Genomic DNA, 18,072 nt, shown 5'->3' with positions numbered 1-18,072 from the left:
TGGTATCATTCTCATGTACTTTTCAGAGAAAGCAATACAAAGGATGGAAGAGAAATTGGTTCCACTTCGTGATGAAGTTACAAAACCCACAATGCAGAAGACTTGTTAAATACCAGAGGGTCAATAAACCATTGATTCATACTAAACATGGCACATGCATTGTTCGCCTCCATGTGAGGAAAAACTATTGGAGCAGTTAATTAACAACAGAAAGAAAGTGTTAAATCTCACCAGCTACAGAATGAGAACCTGTTGTATGGGACCTTTGTTTAATTCTACTCTGTCAGAGAATACAATGGAACTAGAACTTATGCTGTCACCATAGTTCAATGCCAAACCCAGCATTCCAAACATGCATACTCTCAGAAGGCACATACTGGATATTTATGAGAAGCTTGGCAATTTATACCACTGAAGGCCAAATACAAAAAATGAAGGAAAACCGATTTAAACTGTCAAATCTAACGATACTGGTGCCAATTGCATCGCTTTGTTTTACAAGCAGGGATAAGTATGTCCATATGTATTTGGAAGAAAGGACTAATTAGGTTTTCTGCGTATTAAGAATAAGAACCAGCTCTATTGGAATATGTACCACTATGCATGTATACTGTACATCCGGATAGTCTTATTTCAACTGGAGTAATGTTGGAAAAAGCATGGGGTAGAGTTTTAATTCACCATTCAAGCACACAAATGGGATTGGGAATTGGTAGCTTCAATGAAAATCAGCCAACTATCCATCCACAAAATCCATAACATTAGGTTTGCAGTTTGACAACAGCAGCCATGTAAATAATATAAACGACAGCCAAAAGTCTACACAGTTTCACTCTTATGCTTACCGACAATGAGTGGATATTTGGTAAAAGAACCAGAACAGTCATTGACTGTATATAGTCAGATCTAGCAAGGAATAAAGGAAAAGGTGGGGGGTGGGGGTGGGTTGTGGGGGGGGGGGGGGGGTGGGGAACAATGGAGAAAAAATAGCAGCCAAGATGGAAGTTTCAATGAAACTGTACAACAGCATGCACATTGAATAGAAACATTATATCTAGCTTGAGAATTATTGCAGTAATAATATTATCATCTTGCAAAGTTTTTATTTACTGTGATTAGTTTGAACACTTCAATCTACATCAACATTTTAATGGATTGCTGAAGAAGTGCTGCATTATCTTTGTCATCTTTCAGTTGATTAAGTTCAAGCCATTCAGAAAAAAAAAGTTAAATGTTTTCATCAAAAAGCTGCTTGGAAGAAAAACAGTTCCCTTTGGCCTTGGTTACATTTCCTTCCTGTTCACACTCATAAACCACTGTCTATTACAGACACCAATTTCCCCATTAAACCAATGTCACACTGGAGTGGCAATTTTACATTCAGGAAATCCTTTGCAGTGACAATCATTGACATTCCTAAAGTTCCAGCATCTACAATATCTTGTCTTTGAATTGTGCCTATTTTCCAGTCTTCCATTTGATTGTAGTTGTAGAAGAGCATTGTATGGCAGACCTGATAATATCACTAATGGCAGGACAAACAGTGATGTTCCCAATGGAGTACCCTAGCAAAGAAGATTAGTATTCATAATACTTAGATTAAGATTTTCATAGGCCTTTTAAGATCTTAACATGGAAATCCAATAATCAGGAGAAGCTGCAAATAGTGCACGAGCAATACGAACATGGGGCTACAATCTAAAGTGAGTTGGTGGTGTTAAATGATGTACAGGTTAATGACAGTGGAGAGTATCAAGTGCTGATTCACTACTATGAGTCAGAACTGAAAAATAATGATCAAAGTACTTTCAGCATTTAAGTTAAATGTTAAGTGTTCATGACTGGTATGTTTTATAATTTATGCTGCTTTAGAAAACTATGCTTTTTCATGGAAGGTTGAAAGTGCTGATGTCTCAGTAGGGCCATTCAGCTCTAGTCCTACTGGCAACCTCATTCATTCCTTCCAAAACCAGCACACCTTGACTGCAATGTGCATCAAGTGTCCAGGCTACTTTGACAGCACCTCCCAAAGCCACCATCTCTGCCACCAAAGAGGACCAAGGCAGCAGGCTCCGCTCCAAGTCACATACCAACCTGACTTGGAAATATAATCACCAGACCGTCACCATCGCTGAGCTTAAAGTCTGGAACTCTATATACAACAGCCTTCACCAAAGGCAGCTCAAGGCGGCTCACCATGGGCAAATAGGGATGAGCAACAAATACTGGCCTTGCCAGCCATACCCAGCTCCTGAAAGATGAAAGTACCTCCAGCAGCTTGCCTTTGTTTGCAATCTTTCAGAGAAAAAGCCACTTCAGCTAAGAAGCATTTCCACATTTCAGTTCTTCAGCATTGCCTTAAGTAATTAAAAAACTAAAGTTCTTTATTACTGTTCACTGAAATAGCAGCATATGTATGGTCATCTGCACTATTCTTTTCCCCTCAACTTATCTAAAGTACACAATGTGCATAACATTTACAATTTTATAATGATTTACTATTAAATTCAGCCTTGCTCAAAGTTGTCCTACCCTTTTTCAAACACTGAAATAACAGGGAATGTTAAATCATCTCATCGTCAAGCAAACCAACGCTTGACTTTGACAGTGATGCCAGGTCATAAATGCAATAGGAATTTTTAGTGAGAACAGTTTGTTTCCCCTTGCAGATATTGAAGCCTCACATACCCACGTGTAGCAAGATCTGGACAATATTCAAACTTGGACTGACTAGTGAAAAGTAACACTCATGACACACAGATGTCAGACAATAGCAATAGAGTCTAACCATCTGCCTATCATCAAATCCCCCACAATGCACTTACTGGAATTTCCATTAAACAGAATTTTAATTAAACCAGAAGCATAATTACTGTGACTAATTAGCAAGTCCATGGCTGGATATCCTGTGACGAGTGACTTTCCAAAGTTCTTCCACCATCTGTAAAGTGGAAGTCAGGAAAGTGAAGAAATACTCTCCACTCATGTGATTGTGTGCTCTCCAACATTAAACTAGCTCAATGCTATCCAGGGCAAAGCAGCTTAAACACTGATACCTTATATCCATTGAACATAGAACAGTACAGCACAGGAGCAGGCCCTTCGGCCCACGATGTCTGCACCAAACACGATGACAAATTAAACTAAACTTCTTGTGCTTGCACATGATCTATATCCCACCATTCCCTACATATTCATGTACTTAACAGCCTCTTAAATGCCACTATCATATCTGCTTCCACCACTACCCCTGGCAGTCCATTCCAGGCACCTACCACTCTCCATGTGAAAAATTTGCCCCGCACATCTCCATTAAACTTTCCCTCACTCACCTTAAATGCATGTCCTTCAGTACTTGACATTTCTACCTTGGGGAAAAAGATTCTGTATCTACTCTGTCTATGCCTCTCATCATTTTATAAACTTCTATCAGGTCTCCCTTCAGCTTCCAGCACTCCAGAGAAAACAACCCAAGTCTGTCCAACTTCATCTTACAGCTCATACCCTCTAATCCAGACAGCATCCTGGTAAACCTCTTCTGCACCCTTCCAAAGCCTCTGCATCCTTCCCGTAATGGCACGACCAGAATTGCACAAAATACTCCAAGTGCGGCCTAACCAACATTTTATAATAGCTGCAACATGACTTCCTTACACTTATACTCAATGTCCCAACCAATGAAGGCAAGCATGCCGTTGGCCTTCTTTACCACCCTATCTACTTGCATGGCCACTTTCAGGGAGCTATGGACTTGTACCCCTTTATCCCTCTGTTAATGCTGTTTATGGGTCCTGCCATATAAACTGTATACTTTCTTCATACATTTGAACTCTCAAAGTGCAACACCTCACACTTGCTTGGATTAAATTTCATCTGCCACTTCTTCGTCCATATCTCTAACTGATCTATATTCTGCTGTATCCTTTGACAGTCCTCTACACTGTCCACAACTCCACCAATCTTTGTGTCATCTGAAAATTTACTAACCCACCCATCGACATTTTCATCCAAGTCATTTATATATATCACAAACAACAGAAGTCCCAGCATTGATCCCTGCAGAACACCATTGGTCACAGACCTCCAGCCAGAATAACACCCTTCCACCACTACCTTCTGTTTTCTATGGGCAAGCCAATTCTGAATTCAAACTACCAAGTCACCGTGCATCCTGTGCATCCTAATCTTCTGGATCAGCCTACCATGAGGGACCTTGTCAAATGCCTTAATAAAATCCATGTAGACAACATTCACTGCCCGACCCTCATCAATCACCTTTGTCACCTCCTCGAAAAACTCGATCAAGTTAGTAAGACATGACCTGCCTTGCACAAAGCCATGCTGACAGTTCCAAATCAGGCCATGTTTTTCCAAATGCGCAGAAATCCTGTCCCTAAGAATCCTCTCCAATAGCTTCCCTACCACTGATGTGGGGCTAACCATCCTGTAGTTTCCTGGATTATCCCCATTTCCCTTCTTAAACAATGGAACAAAATAGGCTCCTCCTCAGTCCTCCGTGACCTCCCCTGTTGCTAATAAGGATACAAAGATCTTTGTCAAGGCCCCAGCAATCTCCTCCCTTGCATCTTTCAATAACCTGGGATATATCCCATCAGGCCCTGGGAACATCCACCTTGACGCCCTTCAAAAGACCCATCACCACGTCCTTCTTGATCTCAAAGTGCCCCAGCACATTAGCATGCCCCACATTAATCTCACTATCCTCCATGTGATTCTCCTTGATGAATGCTGACGCAAAGTACTCATTTAGTACCTCACCCACATCCTCTGACTCCAAGCATAAATTTGCTTCTTTACTCTTGAGTGATCCTATCCTCTCCCTAGTTATCCTCTTATTTTTAAGGGATTCTCTTTAATCCTACTTGCACAGGACATTTCATGGCCCCTTTTGGCCTTCCTAATCCCCTGCTTGAGCCCTTACTGCTATCTTTATATTCCTCAAGGGCTATGTCTGATTTTAGCTTCCTAAACCTTATACATGTTGCCTATTTATTTTTAATTAAATTCATAACATCTCTCATCATCCAAGGTTCCCTTACTTTGTCATCCTTTTTCTTCCTCCTTAATGGAACATGCTGGTCCTGAGCTCTGATCAGTTGGTCTTTAAACAACTCCCACATGTCAGACATTGATTGCCCGATAGCAGCGGCTCCCAATTAACTCCCCCTAGCTCCTGTCCAATAATGTCATAATTTGCCCTCTCCTAATGTATTACTTTCCCACAAGATCCAGGTTTATTCACTGATCACTGTTCCCAAAATGCTCTCCCACTGAAAGGTCAGTCACCCAGCCTGGCTCAGTTCCCAAAACAAGGTCCAGTATGGTCCCTCCTCTAGTTGGGGTACCATGTACCATTTCTAAAAATATATCATTTTTAAAATGGTCTAAAAATATACCTTGTCAACCATCTACACGAAGAAGTCTCAGATCCACAACTCTTCCCCCCAGACGATCAAGCAAGGGTATGGAGTTTCACCATCAAAGTTCCATTCCAAGTAACCCATCATTCTGACTTAGGAACATATCTCCATTTTTTTTAAATTGATGGGTCAAACTCCTGCAACTTCCTACCAAACGGCAGTATATGAATACCTTCACTGCGCTGACCTCAGTGCTTCAAGAAAGTAGCCCTGCACCACCTCACAGCATCAACTACAATCCTCACCACCTTCTCAAGTTAATTAAGGATGGGCAAGGGATTCTGGCCTTGCAGGGTCACCAACACTGGTCTGTAAGAATACAAAAAAGTGTGGAACTCTTTCCCTCAATAATAGTGGTGTTACTAAATCAGGCGTAGGCAGACTTGCTTGGTAAGTGTATAGCAGGATATGGAGCCAAGGCTGGTGGATAGACTGTAGCTGTGATTGATTTGGTTATGAACTTACTGGATCACCAAATAAGCTGGAGGAGTTCAATGTCCTGTTCTCGCTCATGGCGGAGAAAGAAGGATGGCACAACACTCCGAGTTACTGTAAACGGTTCGATTCCTGCGGCCACGATATCCGCATCATTTGTCGAAAGGAGACACAAAAAAACTGCAAATGCTGGAATCTGGAGCAAAACGAAAATCAAACTGCTGGAAGAAAGGTCTGCAGAAGGACTGAAGCAGGGTCACTACTCGAAACGGCGACCATCCCTGTGCCTCCACAGACGCTGCTTGATACCTCCAGCAGTTTGTTTTTTTTTATTTGGTCATTTTACAAAGTAAAGCCCAGACTTCAGGGAACTTGGATAGCGATAGATAGTGCAGATGGATCTCCAGCGCAAATGAATGTGGGCCGACGGACTTCCAGTACCGTGCGAATTTAACGTTGCTGTGTCCGCTGTTTAGAAAACAGGACATTTTAAGAAATAACTTGGAACTAATTTCGCTAGCGGATTTCAGCGGAACAGCAACGTGCGGATGAAATGAACACGTGTGGACCGACTGGTTTTAGTTCCCTGTAGCTCACAGACCGCCGGCTGCATGTGAAATACAGCAGCAGACAGTCTTATATTCTGTCCCCTGCCTTGTAACTACTTCAGTGCGGAAGTGCTCAAGTAATATGCAAACTGGGCGAGTCTGATGATATTGCCTTTAAATTCCGTAGAGGAGGGAAGCGGGTCCCTCGATCCAAACTTGCACTGGAACAGAGTAAGAACTGGGGCTGGATTCAGACTGGCCGTCACTGGGACGTTGTTCCATCTCCCACTGCTCAGGGTTTCCCAGAAAGAAAGTTTCAGTTGAGCAGTCATTATTTCGAGGGGGAAAAAAATTCACATCAGTGTTGGTTCTGCAAAGTCTGTCCTTTGTATCGGAAGATTAGAGGGTAGTTAATGCTTTGCCTTTATCTAAGAAGTGCTGCAAGGACAAGATCTTCGCTTACCTCCGGATTGAGCTGCCGCAGAGAATGGCAGGGTGTCCACTGCCGAATGAGTCTGACTTCTGCAGCTCAAGCAGATTGGTGCGAACACTGAAGGGGTGGTTAAATTAGCAGCTGGTAACCCAGAGTTCAAAACACAAAAAGGTGGCAGTGAAATTTAAGTTTGTTCAATAACCTGAATTTTAATACTGGTAGTGATGGCTACTTAGTGATAAGACAACCAGAGTGACATAGGCACCAAATTTGGACACTGCAGTCACTCTGAGCCTCTTCCATTACAATCCCTGAGTTGTTCTTCCTTCTGGCAGACAGGCACACCAGAGTTGGGGTTTCAGGTTGAAGCAATCCTCCAAATATGGGGATAAGCATGCATTTGTGTACTGCATCTTGATGACTGAAGTCAAGGTAATGTAGATTGAATATTTCCCATTATCTTACAGCCTAGCTCCACGACAGTGGGAAGGTGTTGGAGTTGAGGTGTAGTCTGTTCATGATTACAGTGTCTCTGTCATCCCCTGACTTGGCTTCCTCTTCAGAGATGTGGAAGATGAGGTTGTAAGATTGTGATTTAAGGTTTAGAATGTAAGAAGGGATACCATCTGCTATTTATTTTGCAGTTGGCACATGATCTTTGACCAGTCAAAGTACTGGAAAGACTGGACTGGTTAATTTACTGTGGAATGCTGTCAAAGACATGCACATTAAGGCCTCATCCACATTAAGCCTCAGTTGAGGAGTTCCTTGGTGCTCCTTCAAGTGGGCACTGACTGCTTCTCTGTCACTGTAGATACTGGAAATCTAGGATTGTCAATGATTGTCACTGCAAGGGATTTCTTGCACCTGAATGCAAAGTTGCCCATCCTTTGTGACATTGTTTTAATGGGAAAATTGGTCTCTCAAATCAATAGAGGCCTTGGGTGTGGGACTCCCACAACTGCTTGATCCTGGAGCCCAGCTTGCAAGTGACAAGTTTCCCATTCTGAAAGTACTTTGATCCTGGTTTGAGTTCCACCTGATGCCAGGCTGGGGCACCAGACCAGCCTCAACCTGGACAAGACTCCTCTGGTCAAAGAGTCTTTTAAAGAGTTTTCACAGGTACAATGTTTCACAGTGACAAATATTTGTTGAATTACCATCCCTGCCCCAACCTTACTCTTGGCAGATACAGGAACATGTATGCATTTGAAAAGACAAAGACTGATTAGGGATAATCAGCATGGCTTTGTGTGTGGGGAAACGGTGTCTCATGAATTAGGTGTCCAAGAAGATTGACAAGGGCAGGGTAGTGGATGTTGTCTACATGGACTTTAGCAAGGCCTTTGACAAGGTCCTGTATGGTATGCTAGTTTGGAAGGTTAGATCAGATGTGATCCGGGGGAGCTAGCCAATTTGATCCAAAATTGGCTTGGTGATAGGAGTTGGAGGGTGGTCGTGGAGGGTTGTTTATCAGATTGGAGGCCTATGACCAGTGGTGCTGGGTCCACTGTTGTTCATCATCTATAGTAACAATTTGGATGAGAACGTAAATGGCATGGTTAGTATGTTTGCAGATGATATTAAAATTGGTGGTGTGGTGGACAGTGAAGAAGGTTGTCTAAGATTACAACAGGATCTAAGTACGCTGGGAAAGTGGGCTAAGGAATGGGAAATGGAATTTATCTCGAATTAGTGCAATTTGTTGCACTTTGGTAAGTTAACCCTGGGCTGGTCTTACACACTAAATGGCAGGGCTCCGGGGAGAATAGGGGGTACAAGTACATAGTTCATTGAAAGTGACAACACAGGTAGATAGGGTGGAGAAGAAAGCATTTGGCATGCATGCCTTCATCAGACAGGGCACTGAGCACAAGAGTTGGAACATCGTGCTATAACTGTATAAGATGTTGACGAGATGGCACTTGGAGTATTGTGTGCAGTTTTGTTCACCTAGCAATAGAAAGGAAGTTATTAAGCTCAAGGGTACAGAAAAGATTCACTAGGATGTTACTGGGATTGGAGGGCTTGAGTTCACAGGAGAGACTGGATAGACTGGGGCTTTTTTCCCTGAATCATAGGAGGCTGAGGGATAATCTTATCAGATTTATTATCACTGACGTATGACATGAAATTTGTTGTTTTGCAGCAGCAGTACATTGCAAAGACATAAAAATCTATAAATTAAAAAAATAACTAAATAGTGCAAAAAAAAAGGAATAATGAGGTAGTGTTCAATTGTACATCCTCCGTACATCTGAAGTAAATCAAGTTTGATAACGAGCCACAGGGACATATTGAGGCAGATGAGGTTTGAAGATAGGTTATCAGCAGCAGAGGAATGGTCACATTAAGAGAAGGAAATCTAGGGCTTTGGCCGCTGAAGGTATGGCAGCAGTGTATTGATCAAAATCAGGGAAAATCAAGAGACTAGCACAACTGTCTCTGTGAATGCAGGGGATATTCATCTTACCCAGACATAGCGTGCCCAGTATCGTCTAATCATTGAGGAAACACCAGCCTGTTTTTTTTACCCCTTAATGGCAAATTCTTCAAATCTGACTTTGCACTTTTTTTTCTGTGGGTATATCTGCACATGTGCCCTTGTCTTGAGTGTCCAATTTGCTGCTCCACTCAGTAACTGCTAAAGATAAATGAGTTTGTATAGCCATTCAGACTTGAAATTCCTCCTCTAACCCTCTTTATTTGATATCATGTACTTTATATTTAAAGCTGCCAGTTTAAAATTAAAATGCATCTTTGGCCAGAATTTTATAATGCTGAAAATAATTCAAGTGGTAATTTGTACGGTAAGTACATAATTATTTTCATGTATATCATTTTGTCTGCTCCACTAGTACGGTTCTGATTCAATTGCCATTCCTTCCCTTTTCACTGAGCACCCTATTCAGCATTCCCTATTCAGAATTTTCAACTCGTATACAATGACAATCTGTTAGAAATGAATACGTGTGCTGTGGAATTCACTGTCTGTCAATTTTGCAGATTTTTTTTGATGAGAATGGGACAGCAAATCACAGCACAACTTATCCATTGGCATATATACCAGTAAGTCTATCCAAACGATGGGTTGTGACATCAGCTGTGGCCACACTGAGCCTGCATGTTGCCTCAAACATTGGGCCACCTGCTGCCAGACAAGCCCTCTCTGACTGCCTCACTGATAGTGCAGACCACACATCCCACACCGGCAGACTGAGATCTCCACTCCCTCTGTTGGATTGTTCTCAGCACAACCAACATCGGACTATTTATTCCATCCTGCCAAAGGGGAAAAGCTAGATTTAGTTTGAACCCAGGAAAGGAACTTCCTCATATTAAAGTCCCAAAAGAGAGAGTTGGGTATGTACAAATTAATAGAGACCTAGATGTCCAAATCCATAGTTCCTTGGAAGTGGCAGCACAGGTTGGTGAAAAAGTCATAAAACATGGAGGCATGCATGCACCAAATCATTCAGTTATTATTCAGTTCCATTCAGTTTAATAAGACTTGGTGGCCTTTACCAGTCCAACAGTGTAGTGCTGTAGTCCGCAACCCTCTTCCTATTCCCATAAAAAAGTAATTTAATCTCAGAGAAAAATGTTCACATATGGCACCAAATTTGTTAAAAATGTTAACGGGGAGTGGTGGTTCTCATGTTCGATAATTTTCAGGATAAGTGGCTTTGATTAAAGGGAGCTCAATGTCAACATTAGCACTAAAATCCAAAAGAAAGACCAAGGTTGCTTAAAATTTAAAACTAATTAATAAGAATTGAAATTAAAGCAAATGAGATCTTTGTTTTCATAAATGTGTGCAGAGATTACACAAGCAAGGATAAAATAGTAAACACATACAAATCACTGGTTAGACTGGTTGGAATAGCATGTCTTATCTTATTTGAGATATCAGGCTATGGATATTTACTAAAATAGTACCAGGCATATGAGCTTTTATTACAAGATAAGAATTAGAGTGTTTTTGTTTTAGAACAATTAAAGCTGTAAAAGATGGAAGAAGTTCAAAGTTAGGAATGATTTTGGAATTAAATCAAAAATAACAGATACTATTTATTAATCAAGCATTTAGTCATCGCAAAACATGCAAAGGGCAAGGGTGAATTCTCATGACAATGAGATGCTGAATGGTATGTTTATTTCATTAATTTCTCTAAATTTCTTCCAGGTAAAAGGATTTATCTGATGATCCTGATCCCTCTGGCGATGTTGTTGGCAATTTCATTGTTTGCATCTACAAAAATAGTTCTGTAAAGTATTTTGGAACAAGCCCTTTGGCCCACCATGTCTGTGCTGAACACGATGCCTAGGACAACAGAAAGATCATAGAAGGGAAGTATCGCAGTGCGATAGTATACCTTCACCTTAACAGGAAGACAGTAGTGGGGGTCAGATACCCCAGTACAAAACCCAAATCCACTACTTCACTTGTGGTAATATGGATCATTACTCCTGGAACTGTACGACAAACAGGTTTTATAATCTGAGTCCTATCATAGATGAGAGTTACAAATGTGAGAAATGTTGGAAATTGTTGGAAGTTTTGATTGATATGGAGATGTAAACATTCACCACATTTAAAGTCTGACTTGTGCATAATCAATAATTTCCAGCATTCCTTTGATTTTAAGTCTTAAGGTTTAAATATTTCCCTAAAGTGTGTATGATTGTATTCTTGTTTTGTAGAGTAAGTCATGTACTGATCTGTTTAAAATGTGAATGATCTATGAGTTTTAAAATGCTGCATGACATGTGGCAACTTGAAAGTTAACTTTGATTTAAGAAGTTGTGTGAATGTGTGAGGGCCCCACCCATCCAGCTTTTCCTTTCCCCTGTTCTTTGAAATGTGTGTTAGAGTTTTTCACTGTGGAATTAACTCTTGCCTCACCCCTCCCCCTCACCTATTTATGCTGGCCATCTGCCCTCTACTCTTTCAGTCCAGATGAAGGGTCTTGACCCAAAACAAAAACTATCCATTTCCCACTACAGATGCTGCCTACGGAAGTCATGGAATTCCTCCAGCAGTTCTTTTTTGCTCTGGATTGCAGCATCTGAAGTCTCTTGTGCCTCCAGCATTGTAAGGAAAGAGTTAAATTAGCCAAAAATCATTTCTGACTCCTTAGTATGTGCAGTAGTGTGTAACACAAAATGGTGTCAGCTCAGAATGTGGGAATGTTTTGAGAATTTACAGGAGTACAGATGCACATCCTTGAGATTAGATACCAGTGAAGAATGTTTTCTTCTTTACAGGCCTGTTGTCTCTGTTTCTTAGTTAGGTGTTTAGGCCGAAGGTCACGAGTGAGAAGAAGTTATGGGCTGGTACCACTAAGGAATGGAAAAGTACTGGGGTAAAAGTTATGTTTTTGAGGGGTATAAAAGGGGGCACCTCTTTGTGTAAATCGGGATCTTCCCTTAGGCTGGGTCATGACTGGTGCTAAGACACAGACAGGCTGCGTGAAAGTCTGTCGGACACCTGAGGTTCCCTCCAGCATTATATAGATCAGTTCATTGATTGGTTGATAAGTATTATCTTCCTTCCTTCTGTATTTTAAGTATTCTTCCTCCTTTCTGTATTTTAGTCTTTATATAACTCCAATAAAGTAGTTTCTTTCACTTTTAACACGTGTATGGTGCCTCCTTTGTTTGCAAATACTTCTTGCTGCTGAATCAGGAAAGAACAAGGAACAAATTTTAAAATATTTTCATTACAACTATCCAAAATGATATTCTTGTTACTGAGGGGATTTGCTACAGGGGAATCCTGTATTCCCCTTCTACCCCTTCTGCTTTTTCTGGTGGTCAGCCAACTACCTGTTGCCTGTATTTGCAGAGTGACCACCTCACTGAAGCTCCTATCTATGATGCTATCAGCATCACAGATGCTACTTCGCAAGACTGACTGCAGCTCCAGCTGCTATAAGCGGTCAGATCTTACCTTATCTTCTGACCACTGCTCAGTCTCCTCGCAGTACCTCTCTTGAAAAAGCCTCATCACCCATACCTCAAAAACAGCACTTCAACCTCAAAGCAACCACTTTCAAAATGACTACTTAAATTCTCCAGCTTCAATAATAAATATTATTTGTACAGTTTGTTGTTTCCTCAGTTATTTCAGAATTCTGTAATTCTGTACTAAAATAATTTAATTTATAAACACTTTGATATTTTGTCTCCTACCATAACTGAGGTTTGTGCTCCAGTCTTTACCTTGACCTTTGTAGACATGGTTAATATATTTAATCCATTAGTTCTTGCGTGGTGAATTGGAAGAATTCTTGGAAATGACCTTGAACCTACAACTTTCTGATTTGGCACCAAGTGTCCTTCACTTAAAGTTGTATTTGTAGATGATTCCTGCTTTGTCTATAGAATTTCATTAGATGGAAAATATCACCTCAGAAGAAAGAAACAGTTAATGTGATTCATTTGCAACAATGAAGTTAATTAGGCAAATAGACCAGTTGATTAGAAATCATCTGCAAACCTCTTCATCTTCCGGCTTACTCTGATTAAAATCAGAAAGTTACAGAAAATATTCCTTGTATGTCTTGTATATGTATAAACACAAATAAATATAACTCTTGAAAGTTCAAAAGATTCTCTTCTTTGATATTCATAAATGATTTGAAATTACACCATGATGTGATCATGATTTTTTAAAAAAAGCAGTTACTCAGTTAAAATAGAAGGATAGAAATTGGGATATTGTGTGGAATCTTGGCTCTCTTGACTTTTGAGCTTGGCCACATGCCTTGTTTGATTTAGAATACTGACTGCTATTCATGTCCATTCTAAACAGCTGTCGGTGCCACCTGACAATGGTTGATTTATATCCGACATCAAGCTGCTACCAGAGTCCATGTAAGAATGTTTCTGATAAACAAAACTGCTAATTGTGACAGGATACAAAGGTTCAGACCACTGAGGCCAATCCTCTTTCCAAAGGAGAGTAGGGTGGAAAACTACTTTGAAATACAGTCAAGTTTCAAAAAGTATTAAAGTGATTCACTCTTGATCGTCGCAATATTTTCACAGTAAAAATAAAGCATTATATTGTCACAATGTGTTACAAAAGCAAGTTTGATGTGCAAGATTGGTACTTCGACATAGCCAAGAATGATGCCATTGTCTATTGTCTTAATATCCATGAGTGACAGTGTAAGACTGAAGCAGTTCTTGAACAGGACAAAATGAGCAGAAACTACCAGTTTCTGTAAAAGTTTATGAAGTGCAAAATTTTGTTCAGTATAGTCTGTCCTTCCCTCTGCTGTCCTCATATCTGTTCCTCAAGCCTTTGTGAATCTTTCTTCCACCTGCTTTATCCCAATCCTCAGACAGAGTTTACTTATTTTCATTGGCGCTGTGGGCAAAAATACCACAGCTCCTGAAGACCCCATGTGTCCTTCAGGTCAGCACCATATGGCAGTTCAGCCATTGTTATCCAGTATCTCTCTTACACAGGTCACTCACACTTGTTCCTACACCATCTTCTTGCAGATCATCATGGAAGCTGGGGAATTCAGGGAAGAGTGATATCTTGGAACATATCCACATGACTAAAGAGGAGGTGCTGGTGGTCTTAAAGCTTAGATTTGGATAAATCTCTGAGGCCTGTCCAAGTATATCTTCGGACATTGTGGGAAGGTAGAAAAGAAATTGCTAGGGCCCTGTCAGAGATATTTGTGTCACCCTTCACCACAGGTAAGGTACCAGAAGACTAGAAGGTGGCTAATGTTGTGCCTTTATTCAAGAAGGGCTGCAAGGACAAACCAGGCAACTACAGGCCAGTGAGCCTAACATCACTGGTAGGAAAGTTACTGGAGGGGATTCTGAGACACAGGATCTGTCTGCATTTGGAAAGGTAAGGACTGATGAGGAATGACAAGGCTTTGTGCATGGGAAATTGTGTCCCATGAATTTGATTGAGTTTTCTGAAGAGGTGACCAAGAAGATTGACGAGAGCAGGGCAGTAAACATTGTCTACATGGACTTTAACAAAGCCTTTGGCAAAGTCCCACATGGTAGGTTGGTACAGAAGGTTAGATCACATGGGATCCAGTGTGAGCCAGCCAACTGGATAAAACATTGGCTTGGTGGAGGGAGTCAGAGGTAAGTAGTGGAGGGTTGTTTTTCAGGTTGGAGATCTGTGACCAGCGGTGTGCTGCAGGGATCGGAGCTGGGTCCCCTGTTGTTCATCATCAATATTAACAATTCGGATGAGAACATAGCTGGCATGGTTAGTAAGTCTGGAGCCGACACCAAAATTGGTGGTAAAGTAGACTGTTAAAAAAGGTTATCTACAATTACAACAAGATCTAGATAACTGGGAAAGTTGGCCAAGGAATGGCAAATGGAATTTAACTCTAACAAGTGCGAAGTGTTGCATTTTTGTAAGTTAAACCACAACAGGATTTACGGGACTGGAGGGCTTGAGTTATGAGGAGAGAGTGGATAGACTGGGAATTTCCCCCCAGAGTGGAGGAGGTTAAGGTAGGTAAAATCATGAGCAGAATAGATAAGATGAATGATCACAGTTTTTTTCCTAAGGTAGGGGAGTCTAAAACTAGAGGGCATAGATTCAAGGTGAGAAGGGAAATATTTAAAGGGGACCTGAGGGACAACAGAGGTGGTATCTGACAAATGTCAAACATTAACTATAGAGTCCAACCATCTGCCTACTGTAAAATCCCCCGCAATGCACATTCTGGAATCTTCATTAAGCAGAATTTTAATTTAACCAGAAGCATAATTACTGCGACTACTCTGCAGGTCCATGACTGGATGTCCCATGATGAGAAACTCACCTCCTGACTTTCCAAAGCTCTTCCAGCATTTACCATAGAACAGTAGAACAATACAGCACAATACAGGCCCTTCAGCCCACCATGTTGTGCCAACCTTCAAACCACTCCAAAGACTATCTAACTCCTTCCTCCCACATATCCCTCTATCTTAAATTCCTCCATATGCTCATCTAACAATCTCTTGAACTTGCTCAAAATATCAGCCTCCACCACCACCTCAGGCAGAGCATTCCATGCACCAACCACTCTCTGGGTGAAAAACCTCCCCCTGATGTCTCCCTTGAACTTCCCACCCTTTACCTTAAAGCCACGCCCTCTTGTATTGAGCATTGGTGCCCTGGGAAACAGGCGCTGGCTGTCTACTCTATCTATTCCCCTTAATATTTTGTATACCTCTATCATGTCTCCCCTCATCCTCCTTCTCTCCAATGAGTAAAGCCCTAGCTCCTTTAGTCTCTCCTCATAATCCATACTTGCTAATCCAGGCAGCATCCTGGTAAATCTCCTCTGCACCCTTTCCAACGCCTCCACATCCTTCCTATAATGAGGTGATCACAACTGGACACAGTACTCTAAGTGTGGTCTAACCAGAGTTTTGTAAAGCTGCATCATTACTTCCAGCTCTTAAACTCGATCCCATGACTTATGAAAGCTAACATCCCATAAGCTTTCTTAACTACCCTATCCACCTGCGTGGCAACTTTCAGTGATCTGTGGATATGAACCCCCAGATCCCTCTGCTCCTCTACACTGCCCAGAATCCTGCTATTTACCTTGTATTCCACATTGGAGTTTGTCCTTCCAAAGTATACCACCTCACACTTCTCCAGATTGAACTCCATCTGCCACTTGTCAGCCCAGCTCTGCATTCTGTCAATATCCCTCTGTAAGCTTCAACAGCCCTCCACACTATTCACAACACCACCGATCTCTGTATCATCTGCAAACTTGCTAACCCACACTTCCACCCCCTCATTTAAGTTATTAATAAATATCACAAAAAGCAGAGGTCCCAGAACCGATCCCTGTGGGACACCACTAGTCACAGCCCTCCAATTCGAATCCACTCCCTCCACCACAACCCTCTGCTTTCTACAGGCAAGCCAATTCTGAATCCACACGGCCAAGCCTCCCTGGATCCCTTGGCCTCTGACCTTCCGAAGAAGCCTACCATGAGGAACCTTGTCAAAAACCTTACTAAAATCCATGTAGACCACATCTACTGCACTACCCTCATCAATCTTCCTGATCACCTCCTCAAAGAACCCTATCAGGCTAGTGAGGCAAGATCTTCCCTTCACAAATCCATGCTGGCTGTCCCTAATCAATCCATGATTCTCTAAATGATCATAGATCCTACCTCTTAGAATCCTTTCTAGCAGCTTACCCACCACAGACGTAAGGCTCACTGGTCTGTAATTCCCTGGACTATCCCTACTACCTTTTTTGAATAAGGGGACAACATTCACCACCTTCCAATCCTCCGGTACCATCCCTGTGGACAATGAGGACTCAAAGATCCTAGCCAACAGTTCAGCAATCTCCTCCCTCATTTCATGAAGCTGCCTGGGGAATATTCTGTCAGGCCCTGGGGACTTATTTGTCCTAATATTTTCTAACAGCTCCAACACATACTCTCTCTTGATGTCTACATTTTGTCACGAACCAGCAACAAAAGAAACACACTGAGCATGATTCAGTGTTAAAAACTATTTTATTAATCACTACTTATGATAATATGTAAAATAAAAGTAAAAATGTTAGTATGTTAGAATTCAAGAATGTTAAACCTCGAACGTTAACCCCAAAACTAAACTCTTCGTGTGTGTGTGTGACAAAGTCCAAAACTCCCAGTTCCTGAATGGTTCTTAAAGTTCAGTTCCGCAAGCCATAAGGTGAAACATGAGCAAGGGCTTCTTCAACAACCACCGTTGTCTGAAGGTAAGATGTAGATGTAGAGAAACATAGAGAGAGTACATACGAAATCCAAATGTTCCATGATGGAACCCAAACAACACTTCAGTGTTTACTCGGTAGTGACTTCCTCACCCCGAAAAGCATCCGAACCGTGGTCGTCCACACACAAATACCTGTTTCCTTCTACAGGTCAGCAACAAAGTGAACTCCACCGGATTACTTCCAACTTCCATACATGGATTTCAGTGGCAAACACAGTTATTGTTTCTCATCCATCGATAGAGAAAACAAGCAGGCTGGTGTCTCTCTCCCTTCTCTCTCTCTCTCTTTCTTCTTCTTCTTCTTCAACAACGTCATTACGTCCTTTATCTTCTATTGACGTAAGCACGTCCCACACACACATACACACACACTCTCTATCTTAAAGGGACTTTCACTGAGTCCGTAACAATACTCTAGAACTTTACCCTTACCAA

This window comes from Pristis pectinata, chromosome 6 (assembly GCF_009764475.1).
Source record: "Pristis pectinata isolate sPriPec2 chromosome 6, sPriPec2.1.pri, whole genome shotgun sequence".
Taxonomy (NCBI): Eukaryota; Metazoa; Chordata; class Chondrichthyes; order Rhinopristiformes; family Pristidae; genus Pristis; species Pristis pectinata.
This window is presented reverse-complemented; position numbering follows the sequence as displayed.